Consider the following 22685-nt stretch of genomic DNA (forward strand, 5'->3'; position numbering starts at 1 on the left):
TAATAATTAAAAGAAAACAACAACAACAAGTCTAATGACCTGTCCAGCTAAGCATGTATTCTTTGTCCTGCTCCTGTTCTCCCTCCATGAGACAGTCAACTGTCGTCTGTCTCCTCGGAGCTGGATGCTCCTGCATCACTTGTACATTCTTAGATATCATCTCCCTTGTTTAGTCCTTGTTAATGGAAGTCACATAGCCTTTCTCTCATTTGTTGATTGTACAAGCTCGTCTTGGATATATTATTTACAAGTTGGTCATATGTGTAATCGTTCACCCTTTTTCAAATTTGCATTTTGGCCACTTCCACACCTTGATGCCTTTTAATAGTGAAATTTGCAAAAAGGAATCCTTAATGCATTAATTTTAAGGCTCGCCATCTCATAACATCTTTGATTGGAGGGATTTCTTTTTATTTTGTTAAAAATTGACACAATACACATGACGGCTCCATGTTAGTTATGGATGTCTTAAATGTTTCCCTACTCCATTAATAGCAAGATCACTCAAACAATGTGCATAAGGTTTTGGTGAGAGTTTTACAAAAATAAAATTTCATAAATCAACCTCTTTATAATCAATGTGAGTAACATGGCTCTTACAAGGGATTTCAGATAAGAGACTTTTCACATGTTTTCTTTCCACACTTCTACACACAAAAACTGCGTACACAACATAAGAATTTATGTTCCATTAATTCAGTTGGATTTCAAAGGAAACTCCTAAAATGTCTATACTGAATAAGTATTCCTTCAAATCAATTCCATCAAGAATTTGACTACAGAATTTTTCTAAAAAATCTTCCGACAATGGAAATGAGAATTCCATAGGCATTCCACTTTGTAAAGCATGTCATTCAATGATACAATATTCTTAAAGCTTTCATGAGTGCTCAATTATAGTAATGGTAAATAAAAAAGGACTGAAGCATGAGCCATTTCATTTGTGTGAATGTTTTTGCTTAGTTATATTTGGTTTACCACTTAATATGAGATCCTTTTATACAAAAGAAATAATCTTGAAATAAGAATCTTATTATAAGTTCTTTCCTCCTATTGGGTTTTTGTTTTGATATTTTTTTCACTCCTAGCCACAATTTCCAATCCATAATCCTTTACTTCCATAATCCTTTACTTGTACATCATTATTATTATTTTTTTCATATTATTATCATTTTTTATAATATATACATATGAAGAAGGATTTCAATTCATAAGTTGTCTACTTTATATTTTTAGAGTTTTGATATGCAAATAAGTTAGAGTTTTGATATGCAAATAAGCTTAGATATCTTTTTACTAATTTATAAAAATAGTTTTGATTTTTATATAGTTCAAGAATCGCCACTTGGATATCGTTCTTGATCCTTTAAGGATGGTTATGTACAAGTGATAATGCATTGTCAAACTCCAAGTCAAATTGGCACCAAATTGACTCAAGATGAGTGAATAGAACACGTGAAGAATTCCATCTATTCTATCATGAAATTCTTAAAATAGGAAAATGGTTAACAATTTTATTAACTATATTCAAGGAAAATTGGCTTCTCTATTTTGAATTTCCTTTGTGACCGATTAGAAGATTGTAGGTTATGGGATGCCTTTGTAGCTAGCATTTATTCTAGAAGATTATTATAAATATTATATAAAAAATGATTTGCAAATATCAACAGTGATATATCTCTGTTGGTATATATTGAAGAACAGTTGTAGGTTTATTTGAGTATTATTATAATACTACTAATTTTCAAACTCGTGCATTGATTTCTTCATATTTTGTTGATCTTAATTTAACTTTGTAACTTTCCTGTAGTGTAGCCTAAGCCGAGAAGGGCCTCCTATGCATTGGTATGTGTTGCATTGTCATTATTGAAGTAGTTTCATTTTACACAGTGAATTAGTTTAATTTCATTTCACTTATTTCCTATTTTGTAAAGATCTAGTTTCCCTTTTTTAAGTTTCATTAAATGATGAATGTATTTTTCATAAAGTTACAAGGACATCAATACACTTCGAAATTGTTTTCATTAAACATATTGTTTATTTACTGATTATAATAATATTCAATTCTCTGATGAAGGAAAGATTGTGATATGAAATTGTAGAATTTCAATTCAATATATGACAATTTTAAGTGGTCAGATTATCCCTGTAGCATTTGATTGATTTCACTTTAAGGTTATTCTTTAGTTAAAATCAGTATTCTTTTTATTAAAATAATATTTATTAAATAACTAAATTCTATATATAAGGTTATTCTTTAGTTAAAATCAGTATTCTTTTTATTAAAATAATATTTATTAAATAACTAAATTCTATATATACAGTGGATTTATTTCATAGTAATGCATCTCGGGATTTAAACTACATAAATTTCTTAACATTTTTGGCATCATTGCTATGGAATTGCTAAAAGGAAGTAGTTGCTTTGTAGTAACAGTTTTAATGCAGTTATAGGAAATTTTACTGAATTCAAACCATGATAAATATGATACATGAGTAGATGTCCAAATCATAGAGATATATTTATTACTGGAAAAAAATACTCCACTCATTACTCCATCTATTCCAATTCATGGTGCAGTAAGAACCACACCATCTACTCATCCGTCTGTAGGTAAAATTACAGGAGGAGGATGATCAGGAAAAATTGTGGCTCCTCAAGATAGAAGCAAAACCAAAGAAGAAGAAAGGGTTCTAGAAATATCTAGTTCATAAGAAATTGTAATACTTGCACCTTGTCAAATGGATGAAAATTTGATCACTAGACAACCATTATAAATACCATTCATAGATAATCCTATAGAAGAACCCTGGTATTTATTTCATCAAAGGAATATATATGAGGTAATATGGTTAAAAAATGAAGGACAAGTATGAATAGAACAAAAATAAGGTATAAGGACGTCAAGTTTTAAAGATGACTTTGGATTCCCCATTTTGGATCCAACAACAAATGTCCAAATGAAAATATTCCACCATCAGTATTACCTATTTTTCGTGGAATGAGAACTGAAGATCCCAAAACCTTCCTTTTTGAATTTGATGTATTATGTCATAGTTTTGATTACCCTTTTAATGCCTAGAAACTCAAGTTGTTTCTATTTACTCTTAAAGATGCAACTTTGCATCAATTTATGGGGTTGGGAATTAATACTATCAAAACTTGGGATGAAATGCATCATTTTTTTCCACAAAATATCAAAACTATTGTATAAATCAATATTTGCAAGAAGAAATGTTTAAAGTGGCACAAAAATAGGATGAAAGCCTTGAATATTATATAGAATTATTTCATTATAATGTAAAAAGGGATAACAAGCAGTCAATTGGGGTTATCTTGGGTGGTTGGACGAAATGGTTGTTACCTTTTCCACCTAAGTTCAAGTCCTTGTTAATGAAATGATGAGTTATAATACCTTGATATATATTGTTGTAATGGCTTGCCTATGAATATTGTTATACTGGCTTCGAGCCTTGTGAAATCTTAAGTGAGTATACATGTGGGTTGGCCTGGTATCAACAACCTCACTCTAGCCCTCGGGTTGAGAGGGAGGTTGATTTATTTCCTTGGAAAAGGGGGGGGGGGTGTGGCTAAGAAACATAAATATATTTATATATTCTTGAAATCTTTTTTCTTCACGAAATTAAAGACGAATGGATAGATATACTTAATATCATGGGAAAAGGTGATATGTCACAATTAAGCTATCCAAAAATCTGTGAAATTTTCAAGCACATTTATCAAGGAAAAACTAAATATCGTTAGAGACTATTATGGAACCAGCTCACAAAAATATAGAAAAGATAGTTGAGCGCCTTAGAATTCAGCCTCTTCGAGGGGGAAACCTCCTTTACATTACACAAATGAACAATTCTTGGATGATACAAGTGAAAAGACCTCCTTTCTATATATAGGAGTCTAAGGGGTCAGAATATAATTAGAGCCGACATAACAATAATAATGTAAGGGCACAATAATAACAATAGTGGGCTTCTATGGGGCACAATAGTAACAGTATGGGCACTACATGGGTACATCAATATAATAAGGGGGTTGTACTAATAACAATAAGGGGTTACCCTAGTAGTATAGGGGCCTAACATGCCCCTCTCCTTCAAAAAGTGTTGTCCTCAATGCTTGAGTAGTTCTTGATGCTTCTATATAAAATTCTTGTCCTCCCATATGGAATCTTCAGCGGGTAAGTTCTTCCACTTGATGAGATACTCTGAAATTTATTGATTTCGTAGCTTTCGGGTTCTTGCTTTTGTGACTGATCCAAGTTCCAATATGAGTTTTCCTTCCTCTTCAATTTCTGGTAATATTGTTTGAATTGGGATCTTTTGAAACTTTTGAATAAGTGGTCATACTTCTTCATGCTTCTTCCATCCATCCCTTGCTTTGTTTATCCAATCTGGTTGGATAATATAAATAGCACAAAATAATGCTTCCACATCCTCATCCTTTCTTGAGAGTGCATTTGCAACAAAATTTTGCTTCCATTTTCTATAGATGATGTCAAAGTCATAACCCATCATATTTGTGACACATTTTTTATGTTCTTCTAAAGATAATAGTTGTTCCAAAAAGTATTTAAGACTATCATGATCCATTTTTACCTTGAAGTGTCTTCCCATTCAGTAAGGTCGCCATTTCTTAAGGGCATGTAGTGTTGCCAACATTTCCGTCTCGTAAATAGCTTGCTTGAGATGTAGCAGTAAAAATACCCAATCACCTACATCAAAACATTTTTCACTACAATGTTGATCTACCTGTTGCTTCATTTGATTTTGCACCAAAGTGCCATTATCCTTTAAAAGTTGGAGAACTTGTTGTTGATGCTCGATGTGATCTTTCACTGCTTGAACTTTTTTCTTCTTGATATGTCCTTCTATCTTTAGAGTTTGAGGAGTGAAAATTTCTTCCAATCCTTTACAAGATATGGTTAGATTCATTTCTTGATGCTCGATGTGATCTTTCACTTCTTGAACATTTTTCTTCTTGATATGTCCTTCTATCTTGATAGTTTGAGGAGTGGTAATTCCAACCAATGAATTACATGATATGGTTGGATTCATTTCTTCTTTCTCGATGTGATATTTCACTTCTTGCACCTTTTTCTTCTTGATATGTCCTTCTATATTGAGAGTTTGAGGAGTGGTAATTCTTGCCAATGCTTTACAAAATATCGTCTGATTTATTTCTTCTTTCTTTGGGGTTGGGTCCTGGCATATATCCTTTTATTTTGATGTTTCTTGATCCTTTTCTTCCTCCTCTTCATACTCTATGTAAAATAATTTCTTATCAACACACTTATGACCTTTAGTGCATTTGCTATCACAATTGTAACAAAACCCTTTTTCTCTTTTTTCTTCCAATTGTTGTGGTGTAATCCTTGTAGGTTGTGGAAGGCTAGGAGAAACAACACTTCCATCTTTATAGTTGTGAGGAGTAGACTTCCTTGTTGCCATAATTTTACTCTCCACTATGTAGCAAATCCCTTTTACTCTTTCCAATTGTTGTGGTGTTGCTCTAAAGAAGGTGTTGCTCTTTGCATCCTCATAATGTGCTATCGTTTCCTCCATGAAAATTGAACACGTAACAAGTTGTTTACGAGAATAAAGCCCTTTATACCATAAAAATTGATCCGGTTCTAAATATGAAGATGCAATACATACCTTTTGTAATAGTGGTACACCATGTATATCAAAATATTGCTCCATCTGAAGTATCCAATTTACCAGATCCTTGCCATCAAACTTCCTCATATCGCCTTTTCTTGATTTTAGGAGCTTGATCTTGAAATGACTATAACTCTGTAATTTCGGTTCTTCTAGTTCTGAAATTGCGACCTATAGTAGCCCTATGTGTCCTCTTTCCAATGCCACCAGTCTGATCCAAATTGGATTCTCCAAGGAAGAGTTATGCCAAATCTCCCACAGTGACCTGATTATAGACTATTTCAGTAGAGCGAACTTGTACGACATGCCACGTGTCCCTGTTTCAACCTTTTGCTCTAAAAATATATATATATAAGAAACTATAGTCCGTCCTCTTTCTGTACCTTTTTACTAAATTTCAATCCAATGCTCAGAGCGAAAGTTATGACGATTTTCCTCAAGTCACCTGTTTGGAATGTAATTCAGGAGTCTACAAAAAGACCAACTTCCTCAGATCATATCTCCACAAATATAGCACGGATAGCTCTAAAATTGAAACCTGAGGTTCAGTGCGATTTCATATCAAATGGGTTTTTTTTTTTTTTTTTGCTTCTGAAACGTTGCAAAAAAAAATGATAGCAAAAATGCCACGATGACCTATTTGGAGCAGCAAAACCCTAGAATCCAAAGCTCTGATACCAAATGTTATGGAACCAGCTCACAAAAAGATAGAAAAGATAGTTGAACGCCTTAGAATTCAGCCTCTTCGAGGGAGAAACCTCCTTTACATTACACAAATGAACAACTCTTTGAAGATACAAATGAAAAGACCTCCTTTCTATATATAGGAGTCTATGGGGTCATAATATAATCAGAGCCAACATAACAATAATAACGTAAGGGCACAATAATCACAATAGTGGGCTTCTATGGGGCACAATAGTAACAATATGGGCACTACATGGGTACATCAATATAATAAGGTGGTTGTACTAATGACAATAAGGGGTTACCCTAGTAGTATAGGGGCCTAACAGAGACCTAGAGATACCACTTATAGATTCAATGGGTCAACAATTGATGGGGTAAATAGAGTTTAAATTGGAAATTTTCAAAACCAATATTCTTAGTATTCTTAGTTCACAATTAGATACATTGAAAATTGAGCAAAAGAAAGAGGAAGAGAAAGCATATTTTTCTATTTTCTGTCCAAAATTTAGAAAGAAACATCTTTTGAGAAAAAATCCTTTAAATAACATGAACATTGTCGTATTGGTGTAGGGAAACATGTAGAAGGAAATTTCCCTTCAATACCGAAACTTAAAGTAGTCTATGAGAAAGACAAATAAGTTACATAACAACTTTTTTTGTTGCACTAAAAATACATTAGTAGTCATGAGCATCAAGCATGTCTCAATACCCTACACAACAATTTAATTCTTATTATTCAAACCAAAAATATCCCCAACAAAATTGGATTCATCCTATGCCTTGGGAAACGTGGTCACCACGCAAACTCAAAAATGAACTTGGAAACAAGGATGGCGAGGGTTTGCCTATGGGAAAATGCCAAATTATCCATATTTTCCATAGCAATATCCACAATATCCTCTACAAACCAAACATCCCCAGCAAGTTCGAGAATCCTTTCATACCTAACCTCAATAGCCACAAATTCATAATCACAATAATTACATTTACCATCAAACCAAATTCCTCCATGACCTACCCAGTTACTTGCATAACTCCTTCCAAACCTCAACAATAAAGTAGCTCAACCTGCTTACAATGTTGAGCTACAAAATTTTCCAACTTATATGATTACCCCTCTTGATTTAAATGATATTCCTATTATATTAAGAAAAGCAATTCATAAATATTATCCTATTATTATTGAAGAAAAAATTGAGAAGGAAAGTGTTAATGAATCAAATGATAATGATAGTTCTATTGCATCACCTAGATAAAGAAAGAGTGTTGAAATTCGCCTGGGGCCTAAGGGTATTGACTAACAATCAGGCAGTGTATTTTTCACTATGGAAAGGATTGGAATCAATCTTTGCCAACAGAATTCGACAATTGAAGGTGTTTGGGGACTCCAATATTGCCATCCAATAGGTTATCAAGTGTCGTGAGAAAGATGACCCATTTATCCCTGCTATCTTGCACTAGATCAAACTTTTAATAGAGAAATTTGACATATATTTTTTATCATTTCAAAATGAACCTAAATGAGGAAGCTAACTGCATGGAAAATTATGTAGTGCTATTAAAAACATGGGAATTAAAGTTAGACAATGAGAAAATAATATTTAAGCCACTCCCTTAATGTTGAGTAAGTAGTTAGAAATAATTGGGCTTACGATGCACATTAATCTTAGGATCAGGCATCAAATTTCATTATTAATACAGGACCTCTTGAATCAAGCTCCATAATAATTAAGACCCAAAAAGGTGTCATATTAACTTGGACAATCATGCTTTCATGGCCACATGGAGCAGTGATGTAAGCTTGGAGTTGGCACCAGACAAATGGATTAGCAAAGATTTGATTAATGGGGAAATTCAAATGTGTGAAACCATAATCTCTTCACCATAGTACGTGTTTGGCCATGGATAGTTCTTTGAAATTCAGAGGTTTTGTGCTCAATCCTTAATGGACCCGATGCAAGTGGCTTTGATGAATGCATCACGCTTCAATGCAGCAGGTTTCCGAAATGCGGGAATGATGGAATTATCAACACTATATATGGAGAACATGGGAGATTATGTTATCAGTAAGAAGGTAGTTAAATTCATCATCATATTGATTCATCAATTTCAGGTTACAAGCAGAAATGGAAAGAATTGAGGATGAAGTCGGTGAGGAGCTTGATGTTCACATGGTCAAGATAGCAAGGGAATTGGATTTCCTGATCGCACTAATCTCTTGTAATGTAGTGATCCAGGTGGATATTGGTGGCCGCCTGCCAAGTCCACTTGGACCCCCACCATTGTTTCTCTCAACATTTTCAGTTTCCTTAATTGTAGCACAACTTACTATTTTTAGCAGTTTTTCAGGTCCTGAACTTCTGGAGCCGTTTTGAGGCCCTAAACGATGTTTTTTGGGAAATCTTGGGGCAACATGGATCCATGTTGCCCTTGCCCTTCCCAAAGTGGTAGTGCTCGGATAGATCTTTCTAACGAGCTATTGTACGCGTCAAACGGAGATCGTATGCCAAAGTTACGACCCCGGGAAGTTGATGTACCAATTTACCCAAACGGGGCCCACAGTTTGGCGTTTCATCTCCTAGGGTTAGATTTTGGAATGTTAAGGGTTTTCCATTGTTTCTCAGCAATAAATAGGCCTTCGAGCCTCATTGTAACACAGTTCAGAGGCATGTAGCCACCACATCTCTTCTCAGAGATAAGCTGCCATCGCCCTGGCTGGTTTATTTCCATTTCTGGTTGTAAGCATATTTCAGTATTTTCCATTAATGAAATGAAGTATTATTTCCGCTGCATCTTTGTGTATATGGTTATCTCTGTAATTTGTTGCGTTCCTGTTTAAATCCGGATCAGTGGTATCAGAACGATCTGCTTTTTCTCTGTTTTTCTTTGCATGTCCCCAACAAGGTCGGGATATAAGGAGTTAGGGCTTGAACTGGTTGAACCTTTGCAAGACCAGCCTCGCAAATCCCGACGGCCTCCCATGGTGGATGAGAAGAAAGATGAGGGGGCAGGAGATCCCATCAAAATCTTGCTCGAAGAAGCCCTCGAGCGACAACCGAACGCGATGATGGATAGCTTTGCCTAGATCCTTCAGCGGCTACCCAGAAGTGACGCAACGGCTTCCAGTAGCTACTCTAGAAACACCATGCCCTTTAAGGTACAAGTTAATTTTGAAATCCCCATATTCGAGGGTCAGATAGACATAGATGCCGTAGAGAAATGGTTAAATCTGCTAGAGGGTTCTTTTTCTGTTCATGAATTTTTGAGTGGGGAAAAGATTGTTTTCGCTCTTCTCAAAGCAGCCCCCCACGTCAAGGACTGGTGGGAAACCTACTGCGAGCAGAAGGATGAAAGTATTGGCTCACTATTTTCAGCCGCACCCACCTGGAATTCATTCCAGGATGACATCAAGGAGCAGTACTACCCTGTCGGAAGCTACGAGGATGAATACATAAAGTGGACCACGCTACGGCAAGGAAGGGACCAAGATGTGCCAGAGTTCACCAATCTTTTCCATATCCTTCGCACAAAGTTGGGTATCAAGGATTCGGAGCAACATTTGATACTCAAATACCGTGGCTACCTGCAAAAGTACATCCAGGAAGAAATACAATTCCTGAACATCTCCTCGCTCGGCTCAGCATACCGATATGCCGTCAAGGTCGAGCAGAAGTTTAAACAAAAGAAGCGAGACTTTGGATCTACGAATCTAAAGCAGGGGAAAGATGCCCCTAAACCACAGAACAAAGGACAAAGCCAAGGCGAGACAGCCCAAGACGACCCGCCGAAGCTGCAAGCAAAGAACAGCGCCGCGAAGCCGAAAAAGGACACTGGAAAATGGTGCGAGTTCCATAAGAGCTCCACTCACAACACAAGTGAGTGTCGAGCCAAGCAGTCACCGGTGGCTGAGCTAAAGGTTTCAGAATCAGATGCATGTTCCGACTCTGAGTCAGAACCCAATAAGGGGAATGAAAAAAGGAAGGAGATCATTGATGTGGATCCCAACACCACTGTTGCTACTGCCAAGATCCAGAAAAATGAACCCGAAGATCCAGAGGAGGAGGAGCGTCTCTTCCACTCCCAGATGTGGGTAAAGGGCTCCCCGATATAGTTCATTGTTGATAGCGAGAGTCGAAAGAACCTCATTTCGGCAGAGTTCGTGAAGCGGTTGGGCTTACCGACCACAGCACATCCACAACCCTACACCATTGGGTGGATTCACCAAGGACGAGATCTTCGCGTGAGCCAGCAGTGTCGCCTTCCATACAACATCAAGCCCTTCACGGATGAGGTATTGTGTGACATTGCTCCCCTTGAAGTTTGTGATGTATTATTAGGACAGCCATACTTGTGGAAGCGACATGCTGTGTATGAGTCAAGGCCTCGTGCTGTTATTATTACATTGGGAAATAAGTTGTACAGGATACCAGAGGTAGCACCACCTACCGCCATCTCTTTGATTACTGCAAAACAATACAGTAATATCATTTCCAAAACTATGAAATTTGTTTTCCTGATGATACGCCCTCAAGGAAAGAAGAAGACGATGGCCGCAGCCTCCATACGGGGTCCCTCTGCATGACAACTACAGATGGACAAGGTTGTGGAGGAGTACGAGGACATCTTCACCTCCCCTGCAGGGGTTCCTCTGCACTGTCAGGTCAAGCACTCCATTGATCTGACCCCAGGTGCGCCGCTACCCAATGGACCAATTTATCAGCGCTCCGTTGTGGAGAACAATGAAATCAAGAGGCACATTCAGGAGCTCCTGCAGAATGGTCACATCCATCCGAGTTCATCGCCTTTTGGGAGCCCGATCGTGTTGGTACAGAAGAAGGACAGAACGTGGAGACTCTGTATTGACTATCGGGTGCTGAACACGATCACTGTCCGTAATAGGTACCCGATCCCACGGATTGATGACCTCCTGAACCAACTAAAGGGGGCGAAATATTTCAGCAAGATCGATCTAAAGTCAGGATATCACCAGGTACCAATCGAACCCTCTGATGTGTTGAAGACTACCTTCAAATTCAAGGAGGCCCTTTTCGAATGGTTGGTTATGCCTTTCGGATTGATGAATGCTCCTGCAACCTTCATGAGGCTAATGGATGACATCTTGCAGCCATTCACCAACTCCTTTGTAGTAGTATACTTGGATGACATTCTGATCTTCAGCCAGAGTTGGGAAGAGCACCTCCACCACATCCGATAGGTTCTCCAAACACTGTGGCAACACAAGCTATGTGCCAATTTGGAGAAATGCACTTTTGGCATGACCCAGGTTCAGTATCTAGGATACATCCTTGATGAACAGGGGGTGCATGTCGACCCAGCCAAGATCCAAGTCATTTGGGACTGGCCATCTCCAACCACTCTAACATAGCTCCGCAGCTTTCTAGGTCTTGCCAACTTCTACCGCAGGTTCATGTTGGGGTTTTCTCATATTACTTGGCCCTTGAGTCAAGTCACCAAGGGAGGGGTGAAAGAAAAATTCTTTTGGTCCAAATCTCAACAGAAGGCATTCATGGAGTTGAAGGATCGCCTCTGCACGGCACCAGTGCTCGCATTACCAAATTTACAACAACCATTTGAGGTCGAGACATATGCCTCTGACTATGCTATTGGGGCAGTCCTTACTCAACATGGACATCCAGTGGCATATCACAGTGAAACACTTTCAGACACAGTCCGAAACTACCCCACTTATGATAAAGAGATGTATTCCATTGTACAGGCCTGCCGACAATGGAAGCATTACATTTTGGGGAAGGAAATGGTCATCCACACAGACCACCGACCCCTGCAGTTCATACAGATCCAAGGGAAATTGCAGAATGATCTCCATCAGAAGTGGTCTACATACCTGCAACAGTTCCACTTGAATATCAAGTATAAGAAGGGCAACACCAATAATGTTGCAGATTGCCTCAGTTGACCACCGATCATGGCGTTAACCACCGTGCTCAACTCTTGTGGGCACGAGACTTCTGATTGGCCACTTCTCTACAAAAGTGACCCAGAATTCGGCCACACATACCAGACACTCTTGGAGGGTCGGCATGTTCCAAATTTTCACCTCCAGGATGCCCTGTTATGCCACCTGGGTCACCTTTGTGTTCCTTCAAGCGAGCGTGCCAAGATGATTTGGGAAGCACACTACAGTTGGGCTACTAGGCATTTCGGGGTCGTGAAAACAGTGGCAGTACTGCAAAATTATTTCTATTGGCCGAATCTTCGACAAGATGTTGGGAAGTACATCAGATCATGTAATGCCTGTGCCATTTCCAAACCGACCATTAAGAAGCACGGCCTCTATACCCCGTTGCCTACTCCCTAGTCGACCTTTGGAATCCATCTCCATGGATTACATGTCAGGCCTTCCTTCCACTGAGCATGGAAATGACTGTGTTTTTGTGGTCGTCAACAGGTTCTCGAAGATGGCCATTATGGCGGCCTGCAAGAAGAATATCACAGCAAAAGCCACTGTTAAACTCTTCTTTGAATGAGTGTGGGTGCACTTTGGGATCCCACAGTCTATCATCTCAGATCGGGGCAGTCGGTTTCTCAGCACATTTTGGTCCAGTCTCTGGTCAATGTTGGACACCAAACTCACGAAGTCCACAACCTTCCATCCTCAAACTGATGGCCAGACAGAGGTTGTCAATAGGATGATTGTGCACATTCTGCGCATGTATAACTCAAAGCATCCACGCACATGGGACGAGAGCCTTCCCTATGTTCAGCACAACTACAACCGACCTCTTCACAGCTCCACTGGCCATAGCCCTTTTCAGGTGGGTTTTGGATTCCAGACACTATGCCCCATTGATGTGGCCATGCCACTTGCAGCTACTCACATAAATTCAGCTCATGTCCAGTCCGAAACAGATAAGGGAACCAGCTTCATTGAGCGCATCCAACATATTCGCCAGCAGGTCCATGACATTCTTGAGAAATCAAATGCCAAGTACAAGCAGTGACATGATCAACATCGGGTGCCACACAAGTTTCAGGTGGGCGACAAAGTCTGGTTGCATTTGCAAAAGGAACGCCTTACTGGAGCCTATCAGAAATTGAGACCACTCCAATATGGTCCTTACACCATTACTAAGGCTATGGGAGACAATACATTTGAGCTCATCATTCCCCCATTCCTTGGCCTGCACCCAGTGTTCAATGTGGACCGCCTTCGGCCATACTTTCCACCATTGCTAGACACATCCGACATTGCAGAACAGCTCAAACCCACAAAATTAAATCCAAATTGCATGGAACAAGTTGCAACTGATCGGATCATGGACACACAGATCAAGAACACTCGCCAACATAATATCCAACTGTGTCGAGTTGTCAAAGAAGGCCAACTCCTTTAGCAGGGCAAGTGGCTCACCAGGGAACAAGTTTAGCAAAAGTTTCCTCATCTCATGGAGGAACTCAACGCAATGGCGACCATTGCTTCCTAAGGGGGGAGGAATGATCTAGGTGGATATTGGTGGCCACCTACCAAGTCCACCTGGACCCCCACCATTGTTTCTCTCAGCATTTTCAGTTTCCTTAATTGTAGCACAACTTACTATTTTTAGCAGTTTTTCGGGTCCTGAACTTCTGGAGCCGTTTTGAGGCCCTAAACGATGTTTTTTGGGAAATCTGGGGGCAACATGGGTCCATGGACCGATGCTTCCCTTCCCAAAGTGGTAGTGCTTGGATAGATCTTTCTAATAAGCTATTGTACGTGTCAAACGGAGATCGTATGCCAAAGTTACGACCCTGGGAAGTTGATGTACCAATTTGCCCAAACGGGGCCCACAATTTGTCGTTTCATCTCCTAGGGTTAGGTTTTGGAATGTTAAGGGTTTTCCATTGTTTCTCAACAATAAATAGGCCTTCGAGCCTCATTGTAACACAGTTCAGAGGCATGTAGCCACCACATCTCTTCTCAGAGATAAGTTGCCATCGCCCTAGCTGGTTTTTTTCCATTTCTGGTTGTAAGCATATTTCAGTATTTTCCATTAATGAAATGAAGTATTATTTCCGCTGCATCTTTGTGTATATGGTTATCTCTGTAATTTGTTGCGTTCCTGTTTAAATCTGGATCATGTAGAGATGCAATTGATAGAAACTAGAGCAATCAATGAGTTGCTCTCCCATTAGCTGGAGTTACAGAAGAAAATTTTGGATCATCTGCAGTTAGTCATCGAAACGCCAGAGTTTTAGGTCAACAATTTAAGGAGGAGGGTGGAAGAGAATGGCATGGCACACAAATAGGAAAACAACAAAAATTAGGAGTTAGTTATGAATACGGAGCAGATGGAGGAGGATATCAAGAGCGATGATATTCCATGAGAGAGCCACAAGCATCCCATCGAGGATGATGATGGAGTCCAAGTCACTCCAGCTACGGAGGACTTGTAATGTCTTTTAAATTTTAATTTGGTTATATGTTTTGTCATTATGTAGTGTTTAATGGAGTTTTTTGGAGAGTTTATGGGAGTAACGTTTTCAGTACAATAGTATGTAGTCTAACAAAATTCTTTGATGTAATGCGGTAGGAATTGTGGAAAACAACTGAAAATATCATGGCACATGTTGTAAAAGGTCTCAGCCTTCAAACCAAATTATTATAATGCAAAATATAGATTTTCCTTTAAAAAAATGGTTCTATAATTTGCAATAAAACAAACTTCTTCTCATGCAAATATCCTCCTTTTCTAGAAAGGTTGAATTTTAATAAGAATATAAAACAATTTGAATATGATTTATTGGGTGAATTAAATAATGTTTTTATTAAAACTCATTTAATACAAGAAATAAGAGATATTCCAGTCCATGCTAAACAGTTAGGAAATCATGCCTATGAAAACCAAGAAGAACAAAAAATACCCACAAATAATATAAGGAATTGGCAATTTAAAAGATATAATGTCGAGTAAAATATTTATAGAAAAATGTGTTGATCCTTGTAGCCTTATTATTAAGATTCACAACAATAACATTCTAACTGCAAACATGTTAATCAATCTAGAGTTGCAACTAATGTCATCACAAAGGAACTATGAATTAGTTACAGTTATCTATTCTTCATCACACACCTGCAATTTTACAATTAGTATATATATGTACAATGAAACTTGAAGGAACAATAGAATATGTTATAGTCTCTTTAAATTATTTCAAATATCCTATGTATTTTAAATCTAATTTGGGTTGTCATCATTTATCCTAGGAAGACCATGGTTAACTATAGCTGAGGTGTTAATAAGCTGTAAGTATGAGACATGAAATTTTCATAGGGATATTTAGATAAGAAATTTATTTTGTATTCACTTACAAAATCATTAACTAAATTAGAAAATACACAATAGCTTGATGATGCAAATAGTGATGAAGAAATAGTACAACCAATCTTAAAAATTAACCGAGCTATGAATTTAAAAGAGGATCTTGAATAACTTCTAATCACAAATTTTACTAATAATTTTGTGATTTAATTCAATATATTGGGGGAATTTTCTTTTGATGATATCTTAGATAAGAAATTTTAGGAAAATTGTACTATATATACTCTATCAACACTAATCGATTATATGTCTTTTATTAATTCAATATTAGAATCTGATAGTACCACTCTTGAGATTAAACAAGGAAAAACTTTAAACATAAATTCTAAATTTGAGGAATCTCATAAAGAAATCTATTTCAAAAACTACAAAAACATTTTGGTGCATTTGAACGGGAGTATAATGATATGAATGGAATCCATCCTAACACATTTATATTTAGGAAATTTCTCGACCAATCAAACAACCCCAAATATGTATGAATCCACTTCTAAAAATTGTAATGGAATTAATGGCCATATATTCTATTTTTTATAATCAATGGGTTTCACCTTTAGTAATTGTTCCTAAAAAGAATGGTGAGTGGTGAGTTTGCATAGGTTGTTGCGAATTAAATAAAGTCACCTTAAAATACCATTTTCCTCTTCCATTTATAGATCAAGTTTTTGATACCTTATCTAGAAAAAACAAAAACAAAACAAAACTTTTCTTGATGGATTTAGTGGTTATAATCAAATTCAAATCACTCTAGAAGATCAAGATTATACCACATTTACATGTGCATGGGGGATATATTCTTATAGAGTATTACCCTTTGGGTTATGCAATGCTCCTACTACTTTCATAATTGTGTGGAGGTTTATAGGGATGATTTTACTGTTTATGGTAATGTTTTTGACAAAGCTGTTATAGACATTTTTGTGCCTTACAGCTATAAGCATGAAATGTCCATAATTCAAGGCATCCAAAGTCCCTAAAGATGTTGTTACAGCTCCTAAAGGAACAAGGTCAACCAATGACAACTTCTCCCAGAAGTTCTCCACCAAAAACCACTCAGAAATAGTCAATTCAGGATCAATTCAAAGGCTCCACTAGCTGCCTGCGTTGAAATGTAGAGACTACACTGGCTAGGTGCACTACAACGCAGGTGGAAGCACTACCAGGGTGCGCTGAGCGGGAAATGACAAATGGAAAGCTCATTCAATGAGGTGGAAAGACCATGGAAGCTTCCAGAATCTTCTCCACTGACACTTGCCTCAATGAATTCGACTAGTGATGAGTAAGAGGTTCTCAACCTCCAAGTGGAAGCAAGAACTGACAGAGAGAAGCCACAAGTCAAAACATAAGCTGACTCATCCTCTCTACTTGCATCTATATATGGATCTCTCACCCAGAGGTTCAGGAGGCTGGAATTTTGTACTTTGCAGAGAATTGTTGTTGGTTTGAGATTGAGATTAGTACATTGGGTGATTTATGCTTTGTTGGAGGAGAGGAAGGGATTCCTTTGCTGGGAGGTAGATGCTGGATCGGAACTCACTTGGTTGTATCTCCTCTTGGACTTTATTATCATATCAATAAACTATTTGAGTTTCTCCTACATGCTGTGTACCAATGATGTTTTGTTATGCTTACATGTTTAGCTTAATCTGATCTTGAGCTTTTTATGAATGTATATCTGTATCTTCGTGTAGTTTCTCTCTCTTGTGATCTTGCAGGAATTCGGTGAAGCTGGGCCGGTGAAGGAGCAGGAAGCTGGGAGCTACTGAAGAGAGGAGTGATTTGGATCGACAAAATAGTGGAAGACACAGGTTGGTTAGATCCTTCTTCTTCATTTACATTTCATAAAGAAGAATACTCAATTAGTTTACCTCGTTTTTTGCTAAGGCACTATCACACCTTAGAGTGGGATAGGGGCATTCCGAATTGGATACTTTTCCCAACAACAAATTGGCGACTCCGCTGGGGAGAGTATCTTGTTAGTTTATTTGTGTTTCTATTGTTGTTCTTCTCATAAACTCAGGAGTGCCGAATCGAAATGCATTTTCCATTTTCAAGTGCAAAGTAGAGATCTGCCACTCTAGTCCACTCACTGGGCCTGTTTTTATGATCTGAACAAACTGATCCACAAGTACTCTAACAGCCCTTTGTGATAGATCTTAGTCCTCCTTTAAATCATCCTCCTAATTGTACCTAATTGATAGCTTTGATCCGGCCAAAAACTGTAGATTAAACTGCAAACCGTGACCCAGAACCCAGAAACAACTCTCGTTTCTGCTTCAACGCAGACTCTGTGAAGAGGTTCTGCATTTCAACGCAGGTCCTGTGAAGGATACCTGCGCTGAAGTTCAGTTTCTCTGTGCTGAGGGTGCGCTGATCAGCCTTTGCCTTGTGCAGTTGTGGTTCCCTGCTTCCTTTTGCTCAGTTTTATCTCTGTTTTTTGCAGCCTGTTATCAGTCAATGTACCTATCTGAAACCCCTTTTCTCTGCCTCAATTCCGCCTCAGTTGTATAAAGAAACTGTATTTGTTCTTTGTGTATTTGTTACATTATTTGCAGTTTCCCATTACAAAAGTAAACTAGTCATACTGTCGCCCTTAGATCTAGACCTGTCGTAAGTGTCGTTTTGATCTTAGGAGTGAGTTTGTTTGCTGTTCACAATTGATTGAGCTTTTACTTTTGTCGTTTGGTTTGAATTTATGCATTTCTAGTGTCGAAACAAGTAAATCATAAAGTGTCGTAATCGTCTTTTTGATTTCGAAAAAGGAACTTGTTTATGTTTTCACTTGAAATCGAATTCAAATTTGTACAACAGCTTTATTTTTAGGCATCAATATTAAGAAAGCGAAAACAAATACATGCATTTGTGCATTTTCATTTTGATAGTTTGCATGCTTTGATTTAGGAAAAGTGCATTACAGTGTGCTCTATGCTCTTTGAGAAAAGATTGTGTCTTTCTTTTCCCGTTGTAGCTAGGATTTTCATTGTTGAAAAGATATAAAAGCTTGCTTATCATCTTTAGACTGCATTTAGGAATTGTATCATACATCTCGTGGTGATCCAAAAAGGCAAACTTCTAAGAAAGATCAACCTAAAATAAATTGAATGAACTTAGCAATGCTTTGTAACTTAACGCACAACATAGAGGTCTAGGCTAGAGACGTGTTCCGGCGTTGTAAAACCTGGTGACTGTCGATCTCGCTGATGGTTGGGTGATTCCTCCTGAGAGACGATAGCGCCAGTACGGATTGTGCTCCCACGTACCGTCGAGTATATATTGGGAGACCCCTATAGGCATAAAACCTTTATCCTTAGGAAGCCGTGTCGGCCGCCCTACTGATCGCAATGCACTGAACACAACATTCAGGAAGATTGACTGCCCGTACCTTAAAAAGTATTCTGCGGTTTTGCGAAAAGTTTGGCACACCCTCTACCTAGAACTCCAAAGCAGTTCCTTTTGGCCTTTTTCAGACTCTATAACGGAAAAAGTCCATCCGAGCATTTGTCACTTCGGGCTCGTTAAAACATCGAAGGAGACTAGAGTCATCTTTAGCTTTTTCTCGACTCTTTAAAATTGAAAAAGCAAGTTGTGTCTAAAGCGTCTAAAATTCATTTAATTCGGAAAAAATTTTCCCCTTTTTTGTATTTTGGTTGATCGAGTAATCCACAATCATGGAAGAAAGTCAATTGAAACCCCGTCGTTCGCGGAGGCTTACGAGTCAACCGTCTTTGTCTCCAGAATCGAAAACAGTATGGACAAATCGAACTCGTTTAACCGGTTTGAAATCTCCTATCAAAGTTAGAACAAGTGTTCCAACAACATCTGAGATTCCGGTTACTCCAAACATTTCTGGAAACCCTGCCTCTACAGAAGAAGTTCAACAGCCACAGAAGGACAGTGATACTAATCCTAGTCTGAGAGCAAACACTTGTGTTACTGAACCAGTTCCATCTGTAACCGGTTCAGAGAGTTTTGTTCCTCAAACATATGTCGTTGTTAATTCAACCCCTTCTTCGGCACCAGAAATATTTTACGGACCTGACGGTCTTCCCCTTCCACCTGGTTTGATTGCGATAGAGGAAATTGTAGAAGATCCGCAAGCAAGTAATCCAACACATTTTGGAGTCGGGGTCACTCTATTTCCTTCGACATCAGAAGTTAGTCTACCACCAGTGGAAGTTCCTGTAGAATCGCTAGGTAATCTTTTGGATAGACTCAAAATGTCTGAACAGCCGTCAACATATAGGACTGTGTTGAATGACACAGCGACAGCAGAACTCCCTGCCGTCACTCCGACAATGTTTGCCGGCATACCATCTATCCCGACTAGCTCACAACCGCTAGAAGGAGTCCACCCAGGGACTACTTCGACAGTGTGGTCCATTCCTGTTTGTTCCTCCGGAATAATATCCGGCAACGCTTATGTTGAGACTCGACAAATTGATCCATTCGGAGGTCAATTTGGGCAATCCAGTCCCCAAGGGCAAACAATCCCCTTGAGTTTCGGGTTACCACCGTATGGGGGGCAGTATTCCCTTTCATTACCCCCTCCGGGAGGATATCCATACGGGAGTTCTCAACAGTATTCAGGTTATACTGGAGTTACATCAAGTGGTTGGGTACCTATACTACCCCAAACACCAAGGGTTGTGTATTCTATGCAACAATGTGTACCTATGTCGAACATCCTGACTACACCGGCTATTGTGACAGTGTCGCAAGTTCAAACGTTGCCTGTTGTATGTCAACCTCAGATTTCTCAGGTTGTAATGCAACAGCCCCTTGACCCTGTGACTCAGCCACAATCGCCGACTGGTGGGGCGACACAGGTCCAAACGGGTACAATTACCCCACACCTTGGTCCAACGGTTAGTATAGCGCAACAAAACATGGCTTTGCAACCGTGGCTGGTGCAATATCAACAACCACAATTCCAACAAGTATACCAAGGTTCTGAGCAGCAGATCTTTGCGAACAGTGGACAACCGTATAATCAAAACGGTCAAAATCAACCACTTTACGGTGGTCATGTCCACCAACCGTATCAGTCATACCAGCATCAATTACATTATGCTGGTATGCAAAGGCCAACTGCTCAAGCAATTCCATCATATCCTGGGTATGCTTCACCTAACCCGAATCAACAGTTACCATTCGTGGCAACTTTAGAGTTACCCGATTTACACCGGTTAACAAACGATCCAATTGCTTACGCCCCTCGGTGGCCAGCGATTCCTCACAAACTTCCTTCAGATATTCCTAAATTTAATGGAAATCCAGGTGAGGACCCATCGAATCACGTGATGACATTTCATCTATGGTGTTCATCAAACACCCTAAATGATGATTCGATAAGGCTTCGCCTTTTTCAAAGGACGTTAACGGGTCCAGTGGCAAAATGGTATATTGAATTGCCTAGAGCTTCGTTCAACAATTTCAGCACCTTAGCTACGACTTTCTTAACCCATTTTCAATTACCGATAAGGTATGAAACGGGAACGGAAATCTTAACCAACTTCAAACAGACAACGGCCACTCACATATCTGATCATATACATGAGTGGCGACGTCGCCGTAGGATGGTAAAAACGTACGTTCCCGATCAGCTATTAGCTGAATGGTTATCAAGTCGTTACTTCCTGCCATAACGGAAGATGTGGCGAAGGGGGGAGTCGTAACGGAAGAGCAAGTTATCGCTCGTGCGCAATATCTAGACTTGGTCTATACTCAGTCTGGCATGCTCTACGACAAATACCTGACGCCCCTAGACCGGAATTCTCAATTCCTCCTCCTCCTAAATCAAACAATGACTCTCATGCCGGTGATGGCGTGATTGGCACGAAAAATGCGAAATCGACGAAGGCCAACGCCAAGAAGGCCCGTAAGATTTCAGATCAAAATGCAAAAGATGAAATTCTTGCTTCAGAAGTAAATGCCGTATCAGCAGATAAGGGCAAAGAAACCAAACAACCAGGAAGCAAGAAGAAGCAAAGTGATGAGCCCCAATTTTTGGTAACAATTTGGGCTCATTTGGCCTACTGACCTTGCTCAACCCTTCATCTTTTATCACTTATGCATTCATTTCTTGGTATATTCATGTTATTTGTAGGAAGAAGGGCAGGCATTATATCTATGTGGCTAATACATGATGATTTCAGGTTTTTTGGCATTAAAGGGAGCAAAGACCACGTAGAAGGAGACAAGGAGACAACAAAGGTGGCATTGCAGGTTTATAGGGAGGTTGTCTACAGTCTTAAATGACCTCCCTCGTGATCTCCACCCTAACTCCGAGCTCCAACAGATCTCCCCACCGAGCTTAAAGGCAGCCAACGTGTTCTACAGGAACAACAGTCTACAGCAGTTTAACTTTCAGTTGGACAGCCAAGCTCCACGTATTGAGGAAGCTAGCTAGACCCTCATCATGTATAAATATTAAGGCCGTAGCCTTTGATAAGAGCTTTTTGAACTTTCGAACTATTGTTGCAATTTCTAAGCACGAGATACAGCTCGGTTTTTGCTTTTTGTAAGCCAGTTTTGGCATGATATTAGACTCATGATTATTTAATAAAGGTAGGCAGATTTGGATTCAATTCTGAGTTTTTAAGGGAGCTATAGCTCTCAGGTTAGGGCCCAACCTGAGAGCAATAGACCTCCTCTTCCTTGTATTGTTATTTAACTTTCCTTTCAGCACTTTATTCCTCTGTTTTGACATGTATTTAGAAATTACAGTCTGCTGATTTGATTTCTTTTATGTGATTGAGTAGGATTAGTTTATGTTTCAAGTGCTTTTAGTTGCTTAGATTAGAGTAGGAGGATCAGCATTCATTAGAGCTCCAAGAAAAGGTTGACAGTGCACTCACTGCCATCTCTGTTTAGAGATTGGGGGTGAAGACCGTACCAACCACCAAAAAACGCAGTCATACACTTTCATTCAAGCTGCAACACAGTCATTTCAATCGTAGATCCATCCATGCATTC

This window comes from Pinus tabuliformis, chromosome 7, assembly GCF_031772625.1.
Source record: "Pinus tabuliformis cultivar Carrire ecotype Pingquan chromosome 7, CPIR1, whole genome shotgun sequence".
In the NCBI taxonomy this organism is placed as follows: Eukaryota; Viridiplantae; Streptophyta; class Pinopsida; order Pinales; family Pinaceae; genus Pinus; species Pinus tabuliformis.